This window comes from Amphiprion ocellaris, chromosome 12 (assembly GCF_022539595.1).
Source record: "Amphiprion ocellaris isolate individual 3 ecotype Okinawa chromosome 12, ASM2253959v1, whole genome shotgun sequence".
Taxonomy (NCBI): Eukaryota; Metazoa; Chordata; class Actinopteri; family Pomacentridae; genus Amphiprion; species Amphiprion ocellaris.
Genome location: NC_072777.1, coordinates 12,300,452 through 12,326,076, shown reverse-complemented (window position 1 = coordinate 12,326,076; position 25,625 = coordinate 12,300,452). Strand labels below are relative to the sequence as shown.

At 38.5% G+C, this 25,625-nt stretch overlaps 2 long non-coding RNA genes across 3 annotated transcripts; one reads left to right on the top strand and one right to left on the bottom strand.

Annotated features, from left to right (window-relative positions):
• Positions 1–9,611: 9,611 nt before the first annotated feature.
• LOC129350130 (uncharacterized) lies at positions 9,612–10,738 on the bottom strand. The gene is made up of 2 exons (XR_008603398.1): positions 9,945–10,738; positions 9,612–9,830 (listed from the first exon to the last, which is right to left on the bottom strand). It is a non-coding gene; the product is annotated as an uncharacterized LOC129350130 (long non-coding RNA).
• A 2,360-nt stretch (positions 10,739–13,098) lies between these two features.
• Positions 13,099–16,341, top strand: LOC129350141 (uncharacterized). Of its 2 annotated transcripts, XR_008603422.1 has the most exons (4): positions 13,099–13,215; positions 15,080–15,180; positions 15,938–16,061; positions 16,125–16,341. It is a non-coding gene; the product is annotated as an uncharacterized LOC129350141 (long non-coding RNA). The 2 variants fall into 2 exon arrangements; XR_008603421.1 differs by lacking the exons at positions 13,099–13,215; positions 15,080–15,180 and having other exon boundaries at positions 15,188–16,061.
• Positions 16,342–25,625: the final 9,284 nt, after the last annotated feature.

Here is a 25,625-nt window from a genome sequence, read left to right as displayed (position 1 = left end):
GTTCTATCTTATATATCTGTCATTCTATGAGCCTCCACACGTTCTCTTACTGCAGAAAGTCATGTGAGTTTTATGCTCATATAAACCAACGAACTCATCTTGTGTCCTGTGGCGATGCTTCAGAGGACGTCACACTTGGAGCTGTTTTGTTTCTGACCACTAGATAGCAGTAGTGTCCTGTGTGATGAGCAGTGATGATGCAGCACATGACCAATCCTACAATCTGTATTAACCCTCTGAACCCCAGGTAGTTTCTGAATGTTTTTTGCTATTGCTGCTTACTACTTACCTTTTTCCAACCTGTACACACTCGAAGCTTTTCACATTACTCTTCACATCAACTCTGGGCTGATAATTCACCATGTGAAATCGATCAACAACTTGCTCCTGTTTATGTAGTTTTTGAGCCATATAAAGATTTTTTTTTTAATTATTTTGCTCTCAGTCTCTTTAATTTGTTTCTCACATAGCCTGCAGTTCAGCTGAGTCAGTCGTGGTTTATCAGCTGAGGTGAGAAGTGCAGCATTTTTAGTTTTGTGCAAATGGGGTGTTTACTTGGTTGCAGTTTCTTAAATGAGACATGTGGAATGAAGTGATTTTAATTAATGAAATATCATGACTTTAAGCTTAGTTTTGGTTCATCTTCCAGATGCAGTTGCACCCTGCAGTAAGTTTGCATAAATCATCTTTTGAAATTTTGGACCTTGAATGTGGACATCATCTAAGTTGAAAAATGAACATGAAATGTCTGGTGTGTTAAATAATCTAGCTTACAGAGAACTGTAGATGGAGGTTGTTCTGTGTAATTTTGTAGCCTGACAGTCTATCTGCTGTGCTGTTGGTTGGACTTCAGAATGAACTTCTTCAACTGGACAAAAATATGAACAAAGCATACAAATGGTTAAAGATCTCATTTCTGCTACTTCATTAGTCAACTGTGTACAGTTAGTTGTTGAGCTGTTCAACTGGTAACACATTCTCAACCAGTGAGTTGATCCACACTCTCTTTAGGTGTGGCAATGGGACTATGATCAGATAGTGTGACCAGCACACACTCCTTTGACCAGTGACTACAAAAGTCCACCTTAATATAGACCTTTATTCAAACAGCACAATGCCACATAGGACAGGAGAGATGAAAATGGGCTGCTGGATGCTGGTATGTCAGTTACAGTCGTAGACGTGTCTTGAATGTCCACAACTCGACTGTTTGTCAGAGAAGAAATGTCTGGATGCGTGACAACATGATCCTGTCTCCCAAAATGTCCACCAACTTTAACAAGATCTTTGGGAAGAATGAGACGACATTCTACAGGCAGCATCGAAAATCTCATTAACTTGGCGTCTATGTGTGACTCATGACTGACTTGTGATTTATGGTTTATAACCTCACTCTCCAGCAGCGCATTATCATTTCCAATAAATCCAATATCGTACGTGGTTGTTTCATCACCTCCATCCTGTTATAGAGATGACGTGTGATGGAAGAGCAAATACTTACTCCTCTGTGTTAACAAGATTGGATAATGTTATGGACTTGGAAAGTTCACAGCCTGGTTCTCAGATCAGGCTCAGTCTGCAGCAGCTGTGAGATGGAGCTGGGCTGTGTGCTGTTGCTAATCAGCTGGGTGGGGATATAAGGAGGGATCACCTAACTGCTCAGCTGGTTGTGGGTAGGAGACCTGGAAGGTTCGACACTGGAAGGTTCGACACCATCAGTCGGCCTTCTTCTGGAAACCCGAGTGTCTTTGTGTCGTGTCAGTGCACAGAACCCAGCACTTCCTTGCCTTTGTTTTGGGAATGTTTTTCTTTTAAGGGGTCTTAGTTTTTGTTTGTTCTACCACCTTTGGTAGCTTTAGTGGGGGATAGTGGTATTTAACAATACATTATCCTCTTTCAGACCACAGAACCTGTTTTCTGTTTGTGCAGTTTTCATTAGTTTCACCCGTAAACAACCTTGGTTCATTTAGTTCATCTGAGACAAGAGGGGGTGAAACGTAACGATAAAATGTAATGAAATGCTGCAGTTGTGTATTTGTTTAGTATATATTACATGTTCTCTTGACAGACTAGAACAGGGCATATTAACATGGAGGCAGCGTCAGGAAGGAACGCTGGAGTTTGTGTCACACTTTCATTTCATCAAGTTTATATAATTTGCAAAGATGTGGATTTAATTTATTTTTAAAATTTCCCAGCAGCCTTTTTTTTTCCTAGTTTGTTGTATGAGTGCAGATACTCTAATTTATATTTGAAGAAAAAAAAAAGATTCAAGAATTTTACTGTCATACACACAGTAGAAACACAGCGGTTGCCCTGAGTGATGAAATTCTTATTTTGCGAATTCCCTTCACACAACTGAAACAAATAAAATGACATAAGATTAAAAATGAAATAAGAAATAATAACATAGAATAAAAACAAAATGAGATAAAGAATAATAAATAATTTTTAAAAAGCAATGAATACAATTTTAAAAAAGAAATCTTGATTAAAAAAAAGTAAGGCTGTTAATCTGATTGTCACATATTTAGTAGTAAATAATGTTTCTAACAAATACTGTGCTTCTTAACCAGTATTTTGAGGGGCTTTAAAAAAGCAGTCGCCATGCTGCAAACCAGAATCACTTCAAAACTCATTTTCTTGTTCTCGGCTTTGGAAGGGGATTTTTTTTAGGTTTATTTGCTCAAACATTTGTAGTTTGGTTGTATTAGTGTAGTGCCTCAGTTCAAACTACTGTTGTGAATGCATGCAGGTGGTGTGAAAGAGGGTTGAGAGCTGTTTAAAACTCCACTGGTCAGGAAATTTTGTCTCTGAAAATACAGCAGGGGTTGGAAAATGAACGATCAACCCCCTGCAGCTAGGATTTGTGTGACCGGGCGGTAAAAGATGAAGAACAATCAAAATTTTAAAGACATTGTGAAAAGCTCAGCAGGCAACTCAGCAGCCTGATCCTGACAACAGAGAATGTGTGTTTGTGTTGGACACACACACACACACACACACACACACACACACACACACACACACACACACACACACACACACACACACACACACACACACACACACACACACACAAACACACACACACACACACACACACACACACACAGCGAGGTGAGCCTCCTCTGCCTTTCAGTCCCTAAGCTGCAGCATAGATGAGAAATGAAGGATTATTTCTATAAATCTGCTGCCTCCATGCGCTTGTGTAAAACACACACACACACACATCTGCAGAGGAACGTAAGCAGATTATTTTATCAGGCTGCTGTGTGCTGTGCTCTGTACAGGACTGTCATCTGAAGAGGAGAAGCACTCATGGTAGCTTCCACTGCAGCTTCCTCACGTTTCTCCTCTTTTTGTTGCTCACTTCTTCTTGAACTTCTGTGTGTTCGAGGAATTTTTGCTGTGTGCTTTTACTGCAGCTGTCTCATTGAAATTCGTACACCATGACTCTGATCTGTACAAACTCAGCCTGCTGCTGCTGCTGACCACTGAGGATTTGTTCAACTGAAGGTTTTTACTGTGAACTTTGCTCACATCACTTTTCATACTCAACTTTTCATCTGATAATTACATCACATCAACCCTGATCCGCCTCACTTGTTGCTGACATTCAGCTGTTCCTTAAAGTGTCAGACAGAACATCAGAGTTGGCTCAGATCCTTTGTTTTGTGTTTCATCTTTGTCATCTGCTAATGTTTCACTCAATAAAACCAGCATTCTCACAATGTGCAAAATCTGGATTTAGACTTGAAAAACTCAGCTGTTATCTGTAAAATGTGCTTTATACCAGACTGAACATATTTCCAAAGTGCAGCTTTAAAAACTGATTTTTTTTTTCAATTTATTTTGTAATTCACATTTTGTAGCTGCTGTACAACAGAACCCAACTGATGCTAGATAGTGGAAATCAATGTTGATATTGGGAGTTTATCCCCTTGACGCCTATTGTCGTGAATTCGCAACATCCCACTTTCATTCAGACTGCAGCCGAGATAGCGTATCCATTCCCCCAGTGCCGGCTTGTGCATATTCAATACGTACCGCGGAACCTTTTGCAAGCACTGGTTTCTCGTCGGACCGGTCGGAGTGGGACCTAATAATTATATATCCGTTATTATTATATATCTATGTATCTATGTTCTATGTGTAATAGATAAATTAACAATCTCCACTTATTTTAGCATCAGCTGGAAAGCAAAAACACACAAAAGATGTTTTTTATTTAATTGTAAATACATTTACAATTCAGGTGTCATGGGGTTAAAATATCTGAATGTATCTGCAGAAAATTGTTAACCATATCAAAATACACTCAAAACGTTCACCAGTCAGCTACAATATTAAACCCACTGACAGGTTAAGTGAATAACAGTGCTCATCTTGTTTCAGTTGCTCCTTTCAAGAGCTGGAATACATTAGACAGCAAGTGAGCAGTCAGTTCTTCAGTGTGCTGGAAGCAGGAACGATGGGCAGCGTGAGGATCTGACAGACTTTGGCAAAAGCCATGCTGTGATGTTGAAATGAGGTCATAGCATCTCCAAACAGCAGGTCTGGAAGGCAGTAGTTAGCAACTAGCAAAAGCTGTCCAAGGAAGGACAACCAGTGAACCAATGACAGGGTTAATGGAGCCCAGGACAAAGTGGTGCACATGGGGGGTATGAAGGCCCATTGAAGAGTCACTGTAGCTACAAATCTCTGCTAAAGATCTAAAAGCTGAAATGATAGCAAGCTGTGATATTCTGACACATTTCAGTGTATGTGGCTGCACAACTCCAGAACAATCAGGTTGTCCAGGACTCCTGTCCAACACTGAAAGCACCTACACTAACATTCAAAAGTTTGGGATTACCCAGGTAATTTCATATTTTCCATGAAAACTCACACTTTTATTCATGTGCTAACATAACTGCGCAAGGGTTTTCTAATCATCAATTAGCCTTTCAACACCATTAGCTAACACAATGTAGCATTAGAACACAGGAGTGATGGTTGCTGGAAATGTTCCTCTGTACCCCTTTGAAGACATTCCATCTAAAATCAGCCGTTTCCAGCTAGAATAGTCATTTACCACATTAACGATGTCTAGACTGTATTTCTGATTCACTTAACCCTTTAAGACCCACCATTGTGCAAGTCCGCCAGGACATATTTTTACATTTTTACATGCTGTAGTGCCATTTTTTTGGAGTATTTTTATTTGCTTTACATCAAAATAACCCTGATATCCCAAATTTTAATAATATGTATTGACTTATGTCTTAACTATGTCAAAAAATTGCTTAAAAGTGCAATAAACCTTAAAAAAATGAAACTCGTTTTTGTTTTTTTCACATATTTCAAAATACAGAAATTGCATAGCTGTATCCCTCAAATTTGTAAATGTAAAAAAGTTGCACAATATCCTTTGGAACCACAGGAAATTTATTTGGAGTCTGTACATAATTTGCTTTTTGAGATATGGTCAATTTTGTAACCTGTAAAAAAACTGAAAATAAACAAAACTGCAAAATTTGCAGACATCTATGGAGGACTAAAAGTGCCAAAATTAAATAAATAAATACATCATTAAATAATTAATTAAATGTCATTAATTAATTAAAATTGGAATTAAATATTTCATTAATTAATTAAAATTGGAATTAAATATGTCATTAATTAATTAAAATTGGAATTAAATACTTAAATGTGTTATTAAATAAATATATCATTAAATAATTAAATATGTCATTAATTAGTTAAAATTGGAATTAAATATGTCATTAATTAATTAAAATTGGAATTAAATACATAAATGTGTTATTAAATATGTCATTAATTTATTAAAATAACAATTATTTTAAGTAAAAAACATATTTCATTATTTCACGATTTAATTAATTATTTCATGGTCCTTGTGTTGCAGTGGATCATGAATTAATTTTATCTGTCAACCTCGCCCGTCAAAGTCCGTGGGCGGGACTAACGTGAATCTAGTCTAATCCACTGCTTTTGTCTGCCTTGAAACCGGAAGTAGAAGTCTTTCTAAACATGGAGGCTGTGTAGAGGGAGAGTCGCTGTGAACTTTCTAGAGAGTTGGTGAGAGATATTTTAGACCTTGCAGAGTATGTGGAAGCAGGACCTGCTGACCGCGAGCATGTAGCGTGTAAAGCAGAGGAATTTATTGAAGTTGTTGAAGTTATGTCCGCACTTTCCGACCAAGATGTTGACCGTAGAGTGACTGCAAATTTAGAGGAAGTACTCCGCCGGTTTTCTGGTACCAGGGTGCAACAGGAGCACACACAGGGACCAGGGCGTTTGGCATACCGAGGGAAGTTCTGGAACATCACGTTCTTTGTGGATTACCAGCCTGTCAAATTGCAGCGATGCTCAGAGTGTCGAGCGCTTTTCCTTTAGGACCTACTCGGCGCGGCACGGCTCCGCTCGTCTTTGTTTAGCCGCGATTCCACAAGCATCTACTCGGCACGGTACGGCTCGTCTCATCTTTGTTTGCGAGCGTTTCCATACGGACTAATTTTCAGCACCTTCTCGGCTGAGGTTCCCAGCGAGCTGAGATGAGCCGATAATGTGGCGTTTACATAGTGCAGGCCACTGATTGGACAGGGAGTGACGACACAGAGCAACTTCAGCACGAAAACAAAATCCTGCATTAAAAAATGACTGTAAACAGCGACGGTGTGCATTGCTCTTCACGAAACTCTCTGTTCTTCATAATTTTAATGTGACAGCCAGACCTGTACCGTGGGTGAATGAAGAGGTCGAGACTTTGTCTTTGGTGGCGGACCAAAGAATACAGAGAGAGCTGGACGGAGAAAGTTTATCAGGAGGTCTCTGAGCGGATGGCCGCTCACATATACAGTAGACTGTATATAAAGAGGACAGAAGCAGTGTAGGGAGAAGCTGAAAAAGCTCAAAAGTGACTATCGGTCCACCCAGGACCACAACGGCCGGCGTGGGTCAACCAGGAGGTGTTGGAAGAGGTTTAATGGAAGCTATTTACTGGCACCGCACCGGCGAGCAACAGGAGGGAGACTCAGCCGCTGCATTTTTGGAGACGTTCGAGGACGGTGAGTGTTTGTGACTTCAAGAAACTTATACATCATTTATTCCATTGGTGGCAACCTTCTTTTAAGCAAACAAGTATTTTTAGAAAGTAACGTCGTTGTCTCCTGTAGCAGACAATAAGATAGCTAGTTAGCCATCGGCGCTAACTCCGTGCTCTGCTTGTATTTCGTGCTGCTGTTTCTAACGTTTAGCTCTCAGAAGCTAATACTTCAGTCAGCATGCCGTGTTTTTCTTGTACTTAGAGTGAGTGTTTATTTCTGTTCAAGAATCCCTTTCCACATGCGAAGCCTACTCCACCTCCGTCGCGGAGCCCCCGGCTGCCCTGTCTCCTCTCCAGCACCAGCTCGGACACCGACACCAGCACGTCACAGCAACGTCTTATCACCGGTAAGACACGGTAAACAGAGAGCATGGTTGATTTTCGTATTATTATTACTACAGGTGTAAATGCCTGCAAGCATGATCAGAACAACGAGACCAATGACCAAGAATTGAGGCAGGTGTAAATGCAAACTGTGCAGCAGCCAGCTCAGGAACGCCTGATGAAAGCTACATGTAGCTACAGTGACACATAAACAGAACACATGCAGCTGCATTTATTTTCCATTGATTTAACAAGTAAGTCACTCTAATTAATTTACGTTCTGGTGCGGTGTAGTATTGCAACCATTCTTCTTATAGTCACTAGGTAGCTGTGAAACTGAATGAAAATATACATAAAAATGAGAAAACACAGCTCTTCTTAGCAACTCCAAAATGTGCACAGGATGAAATGAAGTTCACACCACGTCGTTTTTGTTTGTGGTGGAGCAGTTACTGCTTGTGCTTTGGTTAAAGCGAAGAGTGCCAGAAGTTTATTAAAGTATCAAAGACATGATCATGATTGAAAATGGATGGACGGGTGGCTAAACACATCACATCATAGCTGTGGAGTCCTTCCAGCTCCTGGGGACTACAATCTCTCAGGACCTCCTGAAAAAGGCTCAGCAGACGATGTATTTCCTACGACAGCTGAGGAGACATGGCCTGCCACATGAGCTGTTGATCCAGTTCTACACTGCAGTCATACAATCTGTCCTGTGCACCTCAGGATCAACCACACAGCAGGACAGAAACAGACTACAGCCCATAGTACGGACTGCAGAAAACATCATCAGAGACCCCACTCACCCTGGACATTTGGACTACAGTGCCCTGTACACAAAAATCACCACTACTGTGTTTATAGCAATTACCATTTTGCTAATGTGTTCATACATTCCAGTCTAGCTGTACATTTCTGTTTATATTGTGTTCTATTTTACTACTATTTCTTTTTCCTCCCTGTTCCTCTTTCTATTGTTTATTTTTTATTATTCTCTTCCATATTCCTAGGATGACACCAACAGCCGAAACCAAATTCTGTGTATATTGTGTACTTACTTGGCCATTAAAGCTGACTCTGATCACTTTTCTGTCTTTGGTCTAGGCAAGAGGAAAGGGGGCCACAGAAAATTGGACCTTCCTAGCGTACTTGTGGAGATGCAGGCTGAGGAGGAGTGGAGTCATGCCCAGCATGATGAGAACATCTGGTTGCTCCTCAGCGAGGCAAGAGAGAATGAAGCTGCCTTGCAGCGGGAGGAGATGGCCCAGAATACTGCCTTCAACCAGTCATTCCTGGGTGTGCTGGGGCAGTTGGGGTAGCTGGGTAGGCAGTGGGCAGCCGGCGAGTGTGAGCGAGTCCACCTCCCATAGACTTGAGATTTACAAGTGCTGGTCATATAATTAGAATATCACGAAAAAGCTTGTCTTTTGGACAACTGTCAGGTCAGTAGTCTTCCCCATGATTGTGTAGCCTACAGAACTAGGCTGAGAGACCATTTAAAGGCCTTTGCAGGTGTTTTGAGTTAATTAGCTGATTAGAGGTGTCTTCAATATTGAACCTTTCTACAATATTCTAATTTTCAGAGATACCAAATTTGAGATTTTTGTTAGTATTCAGGTATAATCATCAAAGTTAAGAGAAATAAACATTTGAAATATATCAGTCTCTGTGTAATGAATGAGTATAATATACAAGTTTCACTTTTTGAATGGAATTACTGAAATAATGAACAACTTTTTTCATGATATTCTAATTATATGACCAGCACCTGTAGTTGTATATAGTTTTACTTTTAGCCCTCCACTGTAGGAGAGGCCCACCACAGTTTGTACTTTTCACATTGTAAATAGTTTTGATTTTGCTGCTGACTAATAAACTATTTTGTGACTTATGTGATTGCATCATAACTTTTCATTTTGTCTGTTAAGACACTGGTAGGAAAAGAGTCAACAGTCTGAACCAAACAATTCTATATTCCCTAATAATGTATTTGTGTTTAATGGGATTTAACATGTTTTAACACAAACTCCTTTATGGTTCATAATTCTGGTGACTGAATTACACCAAAGCAATACTGATTTATCAAACTGGTATTTTCTTAAAACAGCTGTTTTAATGTTTTGGCGTTTAATTTTTTATTTAATCTTGCTAACCTTCACAAACAAACAATAGCATAGACACATCTACAAAAGTTTATTGTCAGAATTGCATTAAAGAAAACAATAGCAGTCCGGGGACAGAAAAACAGAAGTATAACAAGAAGAATAACTTTGCATGACACGTAGTGCATCAGTGCATCCTGTACATCTCTGCCCTCCTCCTCTACACCTTGTGCCACTGCAGGCTCATGTGCTGCTGCTTCAGGTAAATCCCATGAAGTCTCATCAGAGAGCATCTGAAACACATACACAGCATACATATTTTAATACCTAATAGCGACAAACTGCAGCCATTACAGGGTCGTTCACAGGACTGATACACGATAGCTAGCGAACTAGCATTAGCTTACCCTCATATGTCGTCTCGTTCATATCCTCGTCTTCAGCTTGATACTGCTGTATCGCCTCCCAAACTCTCCTGTGTGTCTCCTGAGTGTTTCGACTCGCCGCTCTCAGCTTTCTCCGACTCTTCTATTACTCTGAATCTGACAGAAAGCCACAGACCGAGCAGCAGGTGTACTATCGCCTCCATGTACATTGTTGCATTGCGTTTGTGTCGCACAGAAATGACGGTAAGGGACTTTCGGGCCACCGTGCTATGACGACTCAACCCACGATGAGGTGGTACTCAATGTAATGGAAAAACAACTAAACCGAGACGAGCCGTGGCGCGCCGAGTAGATGCTAAAGGAAATGCTAAAGGAAAATTTGTCTTGCACCGCATGTATCAACATTTGGGAAAGAGGACCGAGTCTTTAGCGGTTGCTAATAAAGTTTTGTTTTATTGAGTATCCAAACCAACGTAGAGGTGAATAGCGCCACCCAGTGTATCGGAATGTGTTCACAAGCTCTGCGTCAATCCATTATCTGGAATCGATTTGCCTTGACTTGATGTGCAGGGTAACCAATCAGGTGTTAGGATCCGCCCACCGACTTTGACAGGCGAGGTTGACAGATAAAATAAATTCATGATCCACTGCAACACAAGGACCATGAAATAATTAATTAAATAGTGAAATAATGAAATATGTTTTTTACTTAAAATGAATTGGTATTTTAATGAATTAATGACATATTTAATAACACATTTATGTATTTAATTCCAATTTTAATTAATTAATGAAATATTTAATTCCAATTTTAATTAATTAATGACATATTTAATTCCAATTTTAATTATTTAATGAAATATTTAATTCCAATTTTAATTAATTAATGACATATTTAATTAATTATTTAATGACGTATTTATTTATTTAATTTTGGCACTTTTAGTCCTCCATAGACATCAACATCAAAACAAATTATTTACAATAGTGCAATCAATTTTCTAAGTGTGCCAGATACTTATGAACACACATATTTTATGTACAAAACCATGGTCAGACCATAAAAAGTGCATTTGAAAATAAAAGAAACTCGTTTTTAGTGAGTTGAATCAGAAACAGTATTTTGATGGTCTCCTGGTCCAAGTACTTGGACAGGTCTGATGGAGAAGCTGTCCACATATTCTGACAGAGGTGGCTGGACACCTGGCCTCCTTTTCGGCAGGCAGGAAATGTGGCAGAGAAGGTAAGCTGTCAGGTTCCTTCTCAGTTTTCCAGCCAGCTGTAGGGAGTGCCTCTGGCCCAGAGCGTTCGCTGGTGGAGCGGCTGCTGCAGCGTCTCCTGGCTGGAGGCCGGTCTGTCCCTCGACCTCTCGCTGGGGTACCAGGACAGCAGGAGACCTCCATTCTCTCCTCTTCCTCCTCCTTCCCAACATTGTAAATGCTGCACACAGAAAAAGTTACGTGGTACGTTAGCTGTGCGCAGCACATGACTTGTAAAAATGATGCGTATTTTGCGCGGAATGCTTTCGGCGGCGTTACATCTATATTATACTTTCTTTACTTTTCTCCAACTCAAAACAAACAACTTCTCATGAATACAGACTTACATGTCACTGGAATGATCAATTCCTTCGATAAGATCGGCTTCATCCGCGCTGGTGGCAGAATCCGGGCCAGACGAGTGGCTGGACTCTTCATCCGACGCTGTAGTTTGCTGGAGAGCTTCGCCAGATGTAAAATAGTTTGGCACGACCAGGTTTTCATGGCTCCTCAACTAATGTGTGGAAGTGTGTCAAAGGTGTGTGTGGTGGGTCCGTGTACGGATCTGGTAATTGGATTTTCCGTTCTGAAACGGGTATTGAAAAACAAAAACGAGTGGTTATTTGATTTTCGTTTTAAAATACAAAAATTAAAATTGAAATACAAGGCGTTTTTCCTTTTCATGATCAAAAGGGATATACGATTTTTTTAAAAATGCTTTGATTTTCGTTTTATATTTAGAATAACAAGAAAGTAAAATCAGTAAGAGACAGAAACGGAAAAAAAGCCAATTTTTTCGTTTTCTGAGACCGGAAGTGGTCATCAGCAAGTGTGGAGCCAAACGACAACAAGATTCTCAGAGGGCGGAGCCAGAGAGCAGCGATTGGTCAGACCAAAGATAGAAGACAGCACGCTAGCGTATCTAGTCTATGTACATCTATGGTCGGCACGTCTGGTAGCATCTCTGGCTGCTGTTGACCTTGTTTTTGGAGTAAAACACGGTAAGAAGATAAATACTTCTAACTAGTAGCGTTGTTTTGTTGTACGTTAAGTCAGCGACTTGTGAAGAGTTGTGTTTTGTCGTGTTTGAGCAGTTGGTCCGGACGCGTTAGCTAGCTAAGTGGCTAAGTTAGCTAGCTAAGCGGCTAAGTTAGCTAGCTAAGCGGCTAAGTTAGCTAGCGGGCTAATTAACACAGGTGGCTAACTTACCGCTGAACACCTGTGTTAGTTGCTGCAGCAGCTGTCCTCATTATTAGAATGACATTCTCAACCTGTATTTCTCTGCTGTGTATTTTAACTTTTAAAAAAGTTATTTTACTTTAAGGTTAACTGAAACCCGTTGAGCTGCACTGAAGTTTAACATTCAGCTGGTTTGAATTAAACTGCGCTTAACTTAACATTGCGTAACATTACCTCTCTGAATCTCCATAATTTCATTAAATTCCTTCTCTTCCACTGCTCAAGTTCAATCCAGTATATAAAATGACATTAATAGTGAATAAACTAACAACCAACCATTGTATTTATTTATTACTGTATGTGTTTGTAGTAAAACATGAGTTGAAACATCCTACTTTTGGATCTAGAACTGCACAAGCCGTTCATTTTCAGTCACCTGACGAGTTAAACTCCCCTTTTTATGTGAGGTTGAAGCAGAAAGTCTGAGTTAACAAAGAAAGTTCTTTATAATTTGTCTCTGACTGAGGCTTTAGTTTTTGTTGAGCTGATTTGCACATAGAAACTTTGTTCAGGAAGATTTCTCAGTAGCTCAGAGGACAGCCTGCTTTTTACACAACCTTGTTAAGAGAATGTCTGTCAATGCTTTCAGCAGAATTTAGAAACACAACACTTCCTAAACAGATATTTTGAGGCTGTGAGGTTGAACGTTTGAGAGTTTATCATTGTGTTTGTTTGTGGTCTTTCTGTTTCTAGGTGGAAGTTGAATTAGTGAGGATGACTCCTGCTCCTGTCATCTCTAAGCTCCTCACACATCTCTACCTGCACATGAGGAAAATCACTCCTGTAGAATGCAGGTATGTTTGTCATTATTATAAAAAGATGTTGCCTAGTGACCTGTCAGAAACCCATTATACAGAGTCAGCCAAAATAATGTTTACACACATCAGGAAAAGAAAAACTTACATAAATATTTCAATACCAAATTTATTCAGACATGACAAGATTAATAAAAGTTATCTTTGGCCTCTACAATTACAAGAGGTGCTCAAAGTGGTGGCCACTGGCTTCCAGACATTTCTGTTGTGTTGTAGACATCACTTGTTGGTGCTCCATTCATGAGGGTAGCGCCATCTGTTGGGAAAACATCGTACAACAGGACACAGAGTTATCGTGATTTGATAAAACTTAGAAAGAGGTATTTATATGTATAGAAGTACTTATACAAATGAAATATTTATAAAAGTTTTTCTTTTCCTGATGTGTGTATACATTATTTTGGCTGACTCTGTGAACTTAATGAGAACAAAACTGTCATTTAATTGTTGCTTTGAAAGCTTCTTTAGTGAAAACCAGCTGGTGTTCTGCTTTGAAACAAACTGCTGTTGAGGTCTGTGTTTTTAGGTTTAACCCCACAGTTTCTGAATGAACTGATAGTTTGTTTTTTTTTCCTGATCAATGTGGACGTTATAATTGATGGTAACATTTACTGATCATATAATCAGCATGACAATATAACAGTATAACATTCTGACCACCTGACTAATACTGTGTTGGTCCCTTTATGCTGCTAAAACTCCTCTGACCCAGTGGTTCATCAGAACCTCTGGGGATGTCCTGTGGATCCTGTGGATCCTGTGGGTTGCAGGGTGGATCCTACCTAGACCAGGCTGATCCTGGACCATCCCACAGATGCTCAATCAGATGTGAATATGGGGAGTGTGGAACTCAGGTGAACAGCTTAGCTCTGTCGTGTTCCTCAGACCACTCCTGAGCAGTTTCAGTTTGTCCTGCTGAGGGTGGCAGCTGGCATCAAGGACTGCTGTTGCCATGGAGACTAGGGGGTTGTTTGTCCTGCAGTGTTTAGGTGGTGGTACATGTCAAACATCCACATGAACGTCAAGGTTTCCCAGCAGAACGTTACATTAGAACAAGATGATGGATGTTGTTCTCTTCAGCTGTCAGTGGTCAGAATGTTGTGGCTGATCAGTGGATCTGTCTGCCTTTATTCTGACATCCAGAGTTATACAAAAGTGTAGTATGTGTGCAGTGCAGAAGAGATTTACTTTATTGTATGCAGTTTTTTTTATTTTTTTTTAAAGGGAGAGCATTTTTTTTTTATCCACCTGAAGAAGACCTAATCTTTCCCTTCAAAGGATAGTTAATTGTTACTACGGCTTCCATAGTGGTCCCATCAGAGAAAATCATATCCATATAGAGATTTTTATTAATTCCAGGGCTAGTTCAGTAAAGATTATAATAATAACTACATCAGATTATTCTTGGTCGCAGTTGGAATTTTGCAGCCTGAGAGATGGTTGAGAAGGTTTGCAGTTCTTGTTTTAGCAAAATATGTTTCAATAGAAGATCTTTATTGTCATTGTACATGAAATTATCTGCAAACCCGCAAAGTGCATCAGTTTGAGGTATATTGAGGTGTATTGAGTAAAGAAAAATGCTTCTAAAGCCAATAATAAACAGAATATTTTGAGGGAATATTCTAAAAAGGAAAGAAAAGCTCCATTCTCACTCCTCTCAGGATAAACTGTCATTAAAATTGACTTTAACTTTAGCTTCAACACGAGATTAAAAACATTTACTTTCATTACTGATGTTGTCAAGTTTTAATAAAGTTCATGCTACTTTTATAAAATGATGAAAGTGAATAAATTGTATTTCTGTGATCTGTGTTTGATTTCTGTCTTTTCTGCTGTCATTCAGATGTTCAGAGGGAGATGATGCCACATCTGGTCCAGCAGATGGAAGGTGTTGAAGTTCTCTGACTGGCCTCGACTGAAGATGGTCGTCTCACTGGATTTAAGGTTCAGATGCTCAATAACAAACTCCACCAATGAGCCAACAGGGAAGCTTTAGGTTTATTAAATGTTGCTATGAAGGTTTCACTGTTTTTCTTTGTGAATGCAATGTGCTCCAACTGAAACTTGAATTAGAACTTAGAAGTAAATCCTTCCATTTGTAAGGATTTAGTTACATTAATAACCTCACAATGTTCTAATTTTTATTCCAGTCTTGGTTGGAAATAGAATCTCTGTATTGATTCAGGTAAAAACTGAACTTCACAGCATGTTGGAGCAAAACAACCAGATGAAAACTGTGATGGTGTTGGATTGTCAGACCGTAATGTTGCAGCTCAAAGCAGCTTTTCTATCTCAGTTCATTCTGACATTCAGCTATAAATCAACACAGCAGATGGTGATCCATGCTGTGGAAGTCTCACATCTCCTGATTTAATGGAGCTGCTTTACACTTTTTACACTGTTTATTCACCAACACTTTATTTAATAAAAGTCCCATCTAGTTTTCATGAGGAATGTGATGTTTTAATTTCTCTGTGAATAACTGCAGTCTAATGGAACAGCTGGAGTTGTAACATCTGTCCTGATATTGATCATGAAGTATTGATCAGAATACTTATGGTCAGCAGTCATCCCTGAAGTTTTACATTAAAATCTTTACTTGTGTTGTGAACTTTGGTAAGAAGGAGAAACGTTACCGTTGCCATGGATACATGTTTGTGATGCTGAAGCAGTGACCAGTTTTTCTGTTTCTTCTCTGGAGATGCACAATGAGGGACGTCTGCAGAGACTGAGAAAGAGTCTCACCACATCCTGACATGAGGAAAAAGACTTTATTGAAGACTACAATGAGAAAAACTATCAGACAGCAGATGGCTGCATTCAAGGTGAGCTCTGAACATTTGATCTGGAACAGGAATTCAATAACGGCTGCATGAGCTTCATTTCAGTCTGTAGCTGCTGAATTCATGGATGAATCATCTGGCACTAGATGAAGACGACCATCAAACATCCACGTCAGCTGATGGAGGTCCAAGAGTCTCACCAAACAAACAACCTACAGAGTGAAGACCTCTAACCTGATTGGACGGCCTCCTATTCAGCCACGTGTGAACAAATGCCTCTAAGTTGATTTGTTTTCTAAAATAAATCTAGTTTGAGTCCTAATCTATGCCTGTGTTTGCTTCTTTACACTGCTGTTAACAGTTTAGGCTGTTAGATTGTTCCAGATAAGACAAGTACAAGATTCTTCAGAGCCGTTCTACCACGAGCCTGACAGGAAGAACTCCAACAGCTACTGAATGTTCCTGTGGTCCCCTCAAAGCTACAGGAGGAGCCCTACGAGGACGAGCCGGTCCACCTGATGCCGGCCAGTCGCTGCGGTTCAAAGCCAACACCGACTACATGGACTTCTACTGGACCACACGGAGGCCTTCAAACCGGACCAACAAGTTCACCGACTCCCGACTCGTGGGTCTGAAGATGCCGCTGAGCCTCGGTCCAGCCGGCCTCCTGTCTGTGGGTGTTTGAGTGCTGAGAGGTTTATGGATGCATGGGAACGTATCTGTGTTGAAACAGCAGCTTTTGACTCGGTAAAAACCAAGAGCTCCTTTATTTGTGACTTCCACTAAAAAAACTGATGAAAATAAGTTTGCCAGGGTTCTGACTGATAACAGATTATTAAATAATGAAAATAATTGTTTAAATATTCCTTTAAACAATCCTTTTAGGTCTACATTTCCTTTACACTGACTTCTTGGTATATGTACAAGTATTTTGGGTGGAATATACCATTAAGCCCAATGTTCCAGGGTTCTTCTGGGAATATACCATTAATCCAACCTTTTAGGTAAATGTTCCAGGATGTTGGGTAGAATATACCATCAGATAAACCTTTTAGGTCTACATTGGAAGATTTTAGAGTAGAATATTACTCCAAACCATCCTTTAGGTCTACATTTAAGGTGGAATACTCCTTTACACCAAGATTTTTTGGTCTACATTTAAGGATTTTAGGTGGAATATTCCTTTGAACGAACTTTTGAAGTTTACGTTCAAGGATGTTGGCTGGAATATACCATCAGACCAACCTCCAAGGTCTACTGTAGTGAATTTTAGGTGGAATATACCATTAAACTCACCTTTTAGGTCTACATTGGAGGATTTTAGGTGGAATTTTCTTCCAAACTGTCTTTTAGTCTACGTTTAAGGATGTTTAGGATGGTATATTCTTCCAAACCAACTTCTCAGGTCTGCATTTCAGGTGGAATATTCCTCCAAACTAACTTTTTTGGTCTACATTGAAGAATTTTTTCTAAACCACCTTTTCGGGTCTATATTTGAGGTTTTAGGTGGAATATTCCTTCTAACCAGCCCCTCAGGTCTCTGAGGATTTTGGATGGAATACTCAGTTAAACCAACATTTTAGGTGCATGTCCAAGGATTTTTGGTGGAATGTTCCTTTAAGGTGGATGTTTGAGGACTTTGTAGGTGGAATACTTCCTGAAACCAACCTTTTAGGTCAACATTCAAAGATTTAAGGTGTAATATTCCTTTAAACCAACCTAAATTTCATGTTTTGATCATTATCAAGTGAGAAACCTCAATCCAGACTCCTCATGATGACGTTTGAGATTTATGCTGCTATTATTTGTTTAGTCCAGACTAAATGACAGAAATCCACAACTGTAATATTATTTCAGGACTTGGTTATTAAATGTCAAAACAATCCACGTGACTCTAAAAACTCAACAGCTGTACAAACTCTAAGATTAAACTCTCCACAAGGATCCAAAATAAGTTGGACTTCTGCATGAGAGCTTCAATTATTCTTCATCTACTTCCTGAAAAGTTTGGTCAATAAAAAAGACAAAAACTAATATTTTCAGTTGAACTAAAGACAGACTTTGTGATTTTCTGCTCACATGTTGTGTTGTTGTAAACTTACTCTTTCAAATAAATAGCCGTCTAACCCCCTGGAAACCAGCGTTTGTCCTGTTTTTGTGTTGCTCCTCTGCAACCCTAGACAGCCGGGTCGTATTATTTTTGAGCAACACACCATACTATGACGTTTTTACAATGATGGTTCTACTATGAAACCAGTTTGACATGTTCGGGTGTTCTTTGTGTGAAAACTCAGAGATTTCAGGTATCAGAAGGTGGTTTTCAACTTTCTTTGTTAACTTTCTGCTTCAACTTTAAACTAAATTTCCTTCACTAACCCAGCCCTCTGGACTTCCAGTAAGCTGTGTTCCTATTGGCTGTCCAGGTGGCTGCTTGGTGTTATCAGGAACACCTGAGCAGCTCAGTGTCTTCCTGCTTTATCTGGCTGCAGGCAAACATTTCCTCTGCTTCTCTTCACCACTGAACCGGGTTTGGCTCCATTGCTTTAGTTTGTTCTTTAGGCGTTGGCTTGCAGCTTCCAGCAGTAAAATCGTCTTTAATGTGTTTCTTGGTGTGTTTTAGGGCTTTGTACTGGATAGTTGTCTTGGTAAATGTGGTTCTTCAGCCACAGTTAGCACATGGTGCTAATGTGTGCAGTGATTAGTGGATTTGCTGCAGCTGAGTTGTGTCTTTATCTTGGCTGTAGTGAGTCTTTAGAGGTTTTTGGTCAGACACATTCTGTATTCTTGTTTGAGAACCATCGTTGGTTGTCCAGAAGGTAAGAGTTCCTGTCCTGATTCTCTGTTCTCAGAGCTTCTCTGGTAGGGTGCAGGAGACTTTAGCGTTTGGGTTGTGCTAGTTTGGTTTTTGTATGGTTTCATTTGGACGACTATCTTGAGGCCCCTCCATGTAGTTTAGTGAGGTTTTCTGCAACAGTTCTACAAAGCAACCTGCAGCAGAAGAGACTTTGAGAGTTTTTAGGAAGTTCTGGAGACCAGACTTTAGAGCAGCAGAAACATTTGTCAGCAGTTTGAGCAGGAGAAGGTGAGCTTCAGAGTAGAAATGAGACGGAAACCTTCTTGACCCGTGTGGTGAGGTCCTGTACCAAGAGTTTGAGCAGGTTGTGAAGAGTCTGTAGTTCTTTGGTCTGAAAGCACAAGAAGAGTCGACTCATTAAAGGAGAAAACAGGAGATATTGTTGCTTCGTCTGTCGCTCTGCAGTTTCCAGTTTCCTTAGACTGAATATCAAGTTTATATTTTAAATGATTTCCCATGTGAGCCCAAGAAGGCTTCAATAAACTCCCTCCATCCCCTGGACACAACATATTTTATTACCATGTTAAATCTTTTTTTTTTTAAAATATGTTTTTGAGTTTTAATCATAGTTTTAGTGTAGTTTTTTCTCTTTGCTTGTTTAGTTTTGTCATCTGTGTGAAAGGTGCTAAACAAATAAAGTTGAATTGATAAAGTGAATAATTGACTAACTCATGATTGTGACAACAGAAGTATTTTCATTGTGATTTAAGGGTTTATTTCATTTTTAAGGTTGGGGTTAAAATCTTGACAAAAAAAGATTAAAGAAATAAATTGCATTTAAAAGAGCAATTAAATCAAAGGAAAAAACATTTAATACAATAAAACTTTTAAAAAGGTTTATTATTAAAAAGTATTTTTTGAATGTTTAATTATCTAAAATATTTTATCTGTAATTTTTAGTATTTGTATTTGAAATTTTTTTTTAAATTTCATAATTACATGTATTGTATCTTGTTTAATTATCTAATTCAATATTTTGTCTGTTTCATATAGTTAAACATTAAATACAATTAAATTCTATTAAACAGACAAAATATTGAATTACATAATTAAGTAAGATACAATACATGTAATTATGAAATTAAACTAATTTTTTCAAATACAAATATTAAAAATTACAGATAAAATATTTTAGATAATTAAACATTCAAGAAATACAATTAAACAAGAAGAATATTAAACATTTAAAAAAAATACAAAACATTGAATTTGATTATTAAACCTTTAAAAAGACAAAACATTTAATTAAAAATTAAATGTTTAATTAGAAAATTACATCTTAAAGACAATAAAACTTTAAATAGGAATTAAACAGAAAATGAAGCATTTAAAAAGAAAATTAAACATTAAAAGGTGGTAAAACATTTAAAAAGAAAAACCTTAAAGATTTAATTGAAAAATTAAACATTGGGAATGAAAAGGAAATTTTTCAAACAAGCCAATAAAACATTTGGAAAAAACAACAATTAAACATTAAAAAGACAAAACATTTCAAATCAAATCCGCATTATAAAAGGAATAAAAGGTGAGAAAAGAGCAAAACTAAATATTTAAGAAAACATCAAACTAAAGCCAAAACATGTTGAAAAGACGCCAGTAGACTTTAGAAGATCAAATTAAACAGAAGAAACAATAAAATGATCAAAAAGAGCAAAAACAGATAAAGTTTTAAAGCGTTTTCTAGTCTGAAATGAAAACATCAAGTTGTTTCTTCAAACATTTCCTCTTTCTATGTTCTTGGTTTGATTGTGGACAGATTTACTAAGAACTAATTTAAGAAAACTGCTTTCCAGATAAAGTCTACTAGTAGTTGAAGGCAATTGATCAAACTAATGTTACCTTCTGATCTCCACAAACTTTACTGTTCAGTGAAGAGAATCAAAGTTTGTTAAGGATTTCTAAAAAAACCCACAGGTGAAGGTCTGAGAAGAACTCAGATAGATGGTCTAAATGTGAAAATCAAGACTCATGGTCACAAGTTTTTAAGGCTTCTGTTAATCAGAAAGTTCAAATCAGAGTCAGAGAAACTTTTTAAAATTTCAGTCCACAGCGTACTGTGAAACTTTTAAAACTTTCAGTCCTCAGACTGTACTGAAGCTCAAACTAACAGAGAAGTACTGAGAAACTTTTAAGATTTCAGTCCTTGGACTGTCTGAAGGTTCAAACTGACAGAGAACTACTCAGGAACTTAGAAGATTTCAGTCCTTGGACTGTCTGAAGGTTCAAACTAACAGAGAACCTACTGTGGGACTTAGAAAATTTCAGCCCTCAGACTGTGTGAAAGCTCAGGTCCTGAGGACTCGGGAGGTGTGGAGTCTTTGGAAAGTCTTGGAAACTGAGGGTTCCACCCTCCAGCACAAAGGCTGAAGTCCAGCCTCCTGAGACAAAACGGTCGTGTCAAGACTCCGAGTTAAAAAAAAACACTCGAAAACGACAAAAAATAGATGATAAATGCGCAAAAAAAAACAACGAATTAGTATCTGAGCGAGTAGCTCAGGGAGAGTAAGAAGACAGACTCCCAAGTAGGTGGGTCGCAGGTTCAAGACCCGCCAACCGGCCTTTTTCTTTCTTTGTCTTTGTCAGAATTTTGAGAAAATTTAAGAAGTGTCTGTCTAGAACCAGCGACCTGCAGCTCCATAGGCAAATCCTTAACTCACTGAGCTACAGATCAGATGAAAAGAAATAAATTCGTCGTCCCCTTTCACATCGTAGTTCCTGAAAGTGACCACATGGGTGGAGCCAAAGGCGGAGTCTGGGTGGAGTCAGGGCGGAGAGTAGGGCGGGGAGGTGGGTGGCGGCCTCCCCCCTCTACTCCCCCACCGCCCACCGCACACCTTCCCCCCGCCCCGACGGAGTTTTTCGAGTCTCCACGAGTCTTCGAGTCTCCACGGGTTTTCCCGAGTTTCTGGAGTTTCCACCAGGTCGGAGGCAGAACAAGTTGTCATGAAGAGGTGTTGAAGATCGGCCAGATGGGCTGGACTGACTTTTTACAGCGACTAGAAGTAAGACCACTAGAAGAGCAGGTCTTTAACCACCATCCATAAAATCCATGGAGTCGGCTCCAGAGAAATGAAAGAAGTCAACTTTTATCAACCTCCATCCCACATGTTCAACCTTCATATCTTATACTTGACCATTTTTAGCACACAAAACCCTTTAGTATCACACTTTATTATCATTTATTAGGACTTTAATGGAAGTCACCAGCAGATTTACTTTTTGTTGACAAACTTTTATTCTTGTCGTCATGGGACTGCAGTATTTAAAAAACTCTTCTTCTATTTGAACCTCATGTTTATTAGTTTTAGTGGAGAAAGTTATTTTAATTGTCGATTAATCTCTTAAAAACCAAATAATAAATTGGATTAGTCAAGAGCTTTAAATTTCTTACTTTGTCATATTTTAAGGATGACAAAAAAATAGAAAAATAAAGCGTTTTGAGACACTTTGACCTGTAATTGGCGTTCTATAAATAAAATAGAATTTAACTTGTATGTATCTTGTAATGTTGGAGTAATTCAGCCATATATGTTGGAAAACACATTTTCTTTGTCCATTAATCTGTCGTTTTCTCCAGTAATTCATTTCTTGTTTTGGTTTATAAAATGTCAAACCCAAATATATTCAGTTTACTGTCATAAAACCCAAAAAGATTTACATTCATGATGCAGGAATCAGGCAGTTTTTCACTTTTTATCTTAGTTTAGTCAGAAAGATAGTTGATAATGTGTGAATTGTTGCAGCTTGTGAGCCGTAGAAGGTTTTAATCTTTGGGGCAGAGTGTCAAAAAACATTTAGAAACCAACATCAACAAAACACTCAAAGATTTGAACATCATTTGCATGACAATGTCAAATTAAAGGACATTTATTTCCAACGTAAACATGTGATATTCATCCTCTGGAGCTTTCTCTTCACATCGTCTTCCACTTGGACTGGTTTGGTCGGGAGCATGTGCAACAAACATTTCAAAAACTGCACTTTAACATCAATGAATGACACTGAAGTTTAATCTCTACATAAATGAGACTGAGTCTGGATGTGCCGCTCTGTCATTAACCCCTAAGTTTAGGGAAAGTTCAAACAAAAGAGGACAGTTCAGATAAGACTTGAGAATGAGCTTATTTTGAAAAAACATCTCAGACTTTCTAAGCTTCAGCACCTCTAGCAAGATATTTTAACAACAAGCAACTCAAGAGATCCAGAAGTTGGAGAGAGCTTTAGCTGAGCCAAAGAACATGTGGGACGCTAACCTAGCAAACATTTCAGACTTTTCTCTGTGAATTCTGAGAAATAATTTCCAGTTTAATGACAGCTACACATCTTAACTCAGTCTCATTAAAACACACTCTAATTCAGTGTCATCCATCCATATTAAAGTGCAGTTACCCAAAATGTTTGTTGCATGAGCTCCAACAAAACCTGTCCAGGTAGAAGGCCACTTTGACAAACAGGAAGTGGAAGATTCCAAGCAGATTTATAGAAGGGGGAACCGGACTGTACTAAGTGTGGTCGAGTATAGAGGGGTGTTTTGTGGGTTTTTAAGGCTGATAATGATTATTAGTGAGACATTTGGAGTAGATATTCATTTGCAGTAAATGAAAGTATTTAAAATCTTGGAGTTAAACTTAGAAGAACACAAACTCTAACAGAAAACTTTGTTGATACGTTTTTGTTTTGTTTACAGATGTTAAGTTAAAGGAGTTTTATTCGTGACGTATAACCAATCAAATCACTCCAGAAGACAGAGCGACCACAGGTAGATAAAGGTTCAGAGCCAAAGTAGCGCCATTTTTAAATGTATTTATTACCGTAAATCAGTAAAAAATAAAATACTGATAATCAGTAAATCAGTCAGCCCACAATTACTACAATTCTACAATGTATGTCTCTTTCCTTTGACTTGTTATTTGTACAATATACGATGTATATGATGGGTTTTTTCATACCAAAGGCTATACTATGATGTTTTCTAAGAGACATACGATGCTACTCTGTTGTTCTGGCCTGCCTGCCTCCTCTGTTGTTTTCTGGATTGTACTCAGCTGCATGCCTTCGTCCACCCGGCCTCCGTTGACTCGTCCCGCCTGCCGTCTCTGGAGCTGAAGCTGGATTGGAACAGACCAAAGTACAGTCCAATCACGATGCCAGCTGCCTCTCAAAAGGCTCCTTCATCTGGCAGGTGGCGCACTTCTTCTGAGGGGAAGCTGAGCTGGCCCGGCAGAACTTTGGAGATGTGTTCCAGTGGTTGGTGGATGTGTGGGGAGATAGAGAGGGACCTTTGAATTGTTCAGAAAGGAAAACAGGGAACCCATTGGTAGTTTTAGTTTAGGGTGCTACTGCGGTGTGTTTTTGGGTTTTAAGAGGTGAACAGGAAGAGTTTTTTTTCGTATTGATTATCTTTTACTTTGTTCCTGGTTGGAATGCCCATCAATGTCAACATGAAGTTCACTTTTAGTTCTGTTTATTTATTTTTATTTTACTAACACCCATTTGCTTTTAACCCCCTCACATGTTGTGTTGTTGTAAACTTCTCTTTCAAATAAATACTCGTCTAACCCTCTGGAAACCAGCGTTTGGACTGTTTTTGTGTTGCTCCTCACCTACTTCAGACAGCCGGGACAAAACAACGTTTTGTGGCACGTTTTAACAACATGTTGAAAAATCGCATTTTTTTTTTCGACACAGTACTATGGCGTTTTTTTCTGCGCCAAAATTTCATGATGATTTTTTTTTCAAAGAAAACCTTTCTGGAGTGTTTTTCACGCCCTCCTTTACATTATTTCATCATATGGCACGTTTTTACAACATGTTTGAAAAAATCTGCATTTTTTTTTCGACATAGTATAGTAAGGCGTTTTTTTTCGCCAAAATTCATGATGATTTTTTTTTCAAAGAAAACCTTTCTGGAGTGTTTTTCACGCCCTCCTTTACATTATTTCATCATATGGCACGTTTTTACAACATGTTTGAAAAATCGCATTTTTTTTCGACATAGTATAGTAAGGCGTTTTTTTTCGCGCCAAAATTCATGATGATTTTTTTTTCAAAGAAAACCTTTCTGGAGTGTTTTTCACGCCCTCCTTTACATTATTTCATCATATGGCACGTTTTTACAACATGTTTGAAAAATGCATTTTTTTTCGACATAGTATAGTAAGGCGTTTTTTTTCGCGCCAAAATTCATGATGATTTTTTTTTCAAAGAAAACCTTTCTGGAGTGTTTTTCACGCCCTCCTTTACATTATTTCATCATATGGCACGTTTTTACAACATGTTTGAAAAATTGCATTTTTTTTTCGACATAGTATAGTAAGGCGTTTTTTTTCGCGCCAAAATTCATGATGATTTTTTTTTCAAAGAAAACCTTTCTGGAGTGTTTTTCACGCCCTCCTTTACATTATTTCATCATATGGCACGTTTTTACAACATGTTTGAAAAATGCATTTTTTTTCGACATAGTATAGTAAGGCGTTTTTTTTAGCGCCAAAATTCATGATGATTTTTTTTTCAAAGAAAACCTTTCTGGAGTGTTTTTCCACGCCCTCCTTTACATTATTTCATCATATGGCACGTTTTTACAACATGTTTGAAAAATTGCATTTTTTTTCGACATAGTATAGTAAGGCGTTTTTTTTGCGCCAAAATTCATGATGATTTTTTTTTCAAAGAAAACCTTTCTGGAGTGTTTTTCACGCCCTCCTTTACATTATTTCATCATATGGCACGTTTTTACAACATGTTTGAAAAAT